This window comes from Saimiri boliviensis, chromosome 2 (assembly GCF_048565385.1).
Source record: "Saimiri boliviensis isolate mSaiBol1 chromosome 2, mSaiBol1.pri, whole genome shotgun sequence".
Classification (NCBI taxonomy): domain Eukaryota; kingdom Metazoa; phylum Chordata; class Mammalia; order Primates; family Cebidae; genus Saimiri; species Saimiri boliviensis.
Window position 1 is genome coordinate 37,484,586 of NC_133450.1, and position 4,492 is coordinate 37,489,077.

Here is a 4,492-nt window from a genome sequence, read left to right on the forward strand (position 1 = left end):
AAAACCAAACACCACAAGTTCCCACTCATAAGTGGGAGTTGAACAGTAAGAACACATGGACACAGAGAGGGAGCCTGTGATGGGGGGTGGGGAGCAAGGGGAAGGAAAGCATTAGGACAAACATCTAATGCATACGTGGCTTAAAACCTAGATAACGAGTTGATGGGTGCAGCAAACCACCGTGGCACATGTATACCTATGTAACACACCTGCACGTTCTGCACATGTATCCCAGAGCTTAAAGTAAAATAAATAAATAAATAAATGTGGTTATGTTATACATAATTTTAACTGACACACTTCTTGCTTTATGTTTTTTTGCTAATGACATTACTTGCTGTTTATTTTATATTTAGACTACGGAAATGATGTTACACAAAAAGCAAATTCAAGTGATTTTCTTATTCAAGTTCAAAATGGGTTGTAAAGCAGCAGAAACAACTCACAACATCAGTAATGCATTTGGCCCAGGAAATGCTAATGAGCATACAGTTCGATGTTGGTTCAAGAAGTATTGCCAAGGAGAGGAGAGCCCTGAAAGTGAGAAGCGCAGTGGACGGCCATCGGAAGTTGACAAAGAACAACTGAGAACAATCATTGAAACTGATCCTCTTACAACTACGTGAGAAGTTGCTGAAGAACTCTTTGTCGACCATTCTACGGTAATTCAGCATTTGAAGCAAATTGAAAATGTGAAAAAGTCCATCTTCTCTTATTCTATGCAACAGTGAACTATTTCTCTATCAAATCATGATGTGCAATGAAAAGTGGATTCTATGTAACAACGAGCGACAACCAGCTCAGTGGTTGGACCAAGAAGCAGCTGCCAAGGCACTCCACAAAGCCAAACTTGTGCCAAAAAAAAGGTCATAGTCACTGTTTGCTATTCTGATGTTGGTGTTCTGTTGCTAGTCTGATCCACTACAGCTTTCTGAATCCCGGGGAAACCATTACATCTGAGAAGAATGCTCGGCAAATCGATGAGATGCACCGAAAACTGCAGCACCTGCAGCCAGCATCGGTCAACAGAAAGTGCTCAGTTCTTCTCCATAACACCTGACTGCACATCACACGATCTATGGCTTCAAAAATTAAATGAATTGGGCTGCAAAGTTTTGCCTCATCTGCCATATTGATCTACCTCTCGCCAACTGGCTATCCCTTCTTCAAGCATCTCAACAACTTTCTGCAAGGAAAATGCTTCCACAACCAGCAGGATGCAGAAAATGCATTCCAAGAGTCCATCAAATCCCAAAGCACAGATTTTTATGCTATAAGAGTAAACAAACTTATTTCTTGATGGCAAAAAATATGTTGATTGTAATAGTTCCTATTTTGATTAATAAAGATAAGTTTCAGCCTTGTTATAATGATTTAATATTTATGGTCTGAGACCACAATTACCTTTCTTGGCAGGACATAAACCCAGGCTTCTTGACACTCAATTTAGAGTGCTTTGTGCTCCGTCACTTGGCTTCTGCCCCTTCTTCACCTTATACATCCTGTGATTTTTTTCTTGTTGGCATTTTTTGGAAGCTGGCATTTATTCACTTAGTTTCAATGAGTCCAATCTAGCTGCTTTTTTTCTTCTGGTTAGCTTGCTGAGAGATTTCAGTTCAGGAGCTATTACCTAATTATATTAATTTCATGTCTGGAGATTTTAACAATAATTTATTCAAATTGAAGTTTTAATTTGACCACAAATCCTCATCCTGAACAGAGGTACCATTAGTTCTCCCAGTTCATAGATTTTTCTTTGCTTTTCAAGCAAAGTTTAGCAGCTGAGCAGATACATTTCCTTTCACCCTTCTGGGTAGATGAGAAAGGCTGAAGCCCTTTCATACAGTCTTCTTTTTTCTAGAGACAGTTTTCATCCTATTCTGATAAAAATACACATCAAGATTACCCCTTTCAACTTCATTCTCAAAGCTCCAGCTTCGGTGTTCCTTATCGATACCTATACTGAAAGAGTGTGGCTCTCGGAAACTTCTGAGGCTCCTTCTTTGCCTCCACAGACCCAGGCAAGACAACCAGCCTTGTCTGACACTCTTCAATTGTTCTTTAGTGATGACTGACTACATGTGGCTGGGCTTCCAAGGGGCATCCACTTTCTTTTAATCTTCCTTCTCTCCACCTTTGTTTCATTTGGGCTTCCATTCTCGGGCTAGAAGCCTGTGTGGTCACAAGGAACTGGCAGGAAGCTGTGTGATTTATGGCTTCTTTCTTCAATAAAAGAAGTTTAAATGGGGGCCGAAAGGCACTTTTGAGCTTGGCTAGTTCCCTGCTTGTTGTAACCCGGGTCATGGAAATTCTGAGGACCTTGGGAATTTATGTTTTCTTTCTTTACTCTCTGTTCCTCCTTTTCTTCCCAGGGGAGCTCTTTGAACCTGGAACTTCTCCAGGAGGTTTGACAAAGGCCACACCAAATTGGGAGAGCTCTTAGGAGGCTGAGGGTTCTAGACTGAACTCTGCAAATAGGTATATTCTGGGCAGGTGCTGAACCAACACGGAATGAGCCTAAAGGGCCTGCAGTTGACTTGGCTATGCAAGGGCCCCTGGGGATGAACCTTGTCCGGGGAACTGACCAAAATCCAATGAGCTGCAGTGAGAGAGAGGTGAAGATTTCAGGAAATTTCTCTGAAATACTTTGATCCATGGCATTTATTTGAGGTTAGAATTACTGAAAACTATATGAATATTTATTTTATGTCTCTGGGCTTGGGCTTAAATGAGAACATTTTTGCATGATGGTTCTGCTTACATAGGAAGTTGTCATGGAGCCCCTCTTGATCATAAAGAATGACAAACATAATAATTAATGCTATGGAGTACATGTTATGGACTCCTTAGTAGGTACATTACACACATTGCCACTCATCCTTTGGTCTAATCTGCAAGGTAGAAGATACTATTAGCTTCATTGTCCAGGTGAGGAAATGGAGACTGATTTTAAGCACTTTGTTCAAAGTAGAACACTAAGTAAGAAAACTTAGTGACATTTTCCTTTTTCTGTGAGAGGACTTGATGTAGTGAGTAAGCACACTGACTCTGAAATCAAACTGCTGAAATCAAATCCTAGCTCTGCATTTAGTGTTATAAGATGTAGCTATACTCAATATCCCTGTACCTCAATTTCTCTATCTGTAAAGTAGGCATAATAATGGCATCTACTTAATAAGGTTGATATAAAAATTTAAAGAATATACATTAAGTACTTAAAGCAGTACCCAGCATAAAATAACCCATTTGCATTTTGGCTATTAAGAAAATAAACGCTGAAAAAAGACAGCGTTTCACATTATTTGCCAAATAAACTAATTCTTTAGAGGGGATTTTCTATATGTCTAATACTCATTTCTGGCTCTTTTCGGGGGTTGATGATAAAATACTTCAGTACCTAGTAAGAAAGTCCAAGAGGGGATATATAATTTTTACTTCGAACAAATAAATCATTTATCACTCCTTTCTCCCCTTCTCCCACCCCCTTAGAGTGCTCTCTGGGCACCCTGCACCTTTGTAACTCATGTGGCTGCAAATCACACAGGAGCCAGCATTGAATCCCATTTGCAGTACAAAGAGACTGCCACGGAAGAAATGGGCTTAATTAGTAAGAGATGTTCAAGGTAAAGCCTTTACAAAAGAGCTAACTGTGCTGTGTTAAAGGAAAGAGGAAAGAGATATGATGAAAGCCACTATTACGGAAGCCAGAATGATACATATATTTCCATAGCCTTTGCCTGCCATATTTCATCTGCTTAGATGTTTCAGCTCCAATTTCGGGGTAGTTCAAAGCTGAGATTTTTAGGAAAGCACAGAGCAATGCAAAAGCCTTGGAACTTATTCCATCAGATCTGTAACTACTCTGGCTAATTAACATGCCAGCTGGGGGAAGATGAACGTGAAGACAACAGGACCCATCTCTCAGAGATATATGTGAGAAACAGACATGGAAATGGCCAATCACAAATACAATGAGAGATTTCTAAGCCTAAGCCTGGGATGTTGACTGAAAGGTGAATTTGCATGGTGAGACAGGATAGCGCCACAGAGACAAGGACAGCTCAATAGAACTGGGGTCTGACCAGGTTACTAGGGAAGGAGAACGTGGGCAAAGAAATCCAAGTTCTCAGCTCCAATGTTGACATTGTGATTTGCCAGTTTAGTGATGTTGGGTGAGTCTCTGTAACTGTTAGCTGTAAGTTTTTAAGGTTTTACATATTAGTCTTAATAACCTCTACATCTGCAGTGAGTCCCATGCAAGATCTTAGAGGAGGGACAGATAATCTTCTCTAACAAACTGTTAAAGGCTCCAGAGAGACTGCTTGGAGATTAGACAAATATTTATATGACTTAAATGGAATCTTTCCTTCAATGGAAATGCTCTAGATTCACATATCTTACCCAATAGTGGGTGAGCATCTCAGAATTTCTAACTATTCCAGAGGTAATTTTCAAACCATGACTAGATAGTTATGAACTACTTCTTGGCTTT

General features: G+C 40.0%; 1 pseudogene; it reads left to right on the forward strand.

The window, feature by feature from the left end:
• Positions 1 to 356: 356 nt before the first annotated feature.
• Positions 357 to 1,819, forward strand: LOC141582600 (histone-lysine N-methyltransferase SETMAR-like; annotated as a pseudogene).
• The last annotated feature ends 2,673 nt before the right edge of the window (positions 1,820 to 4,492 follow it).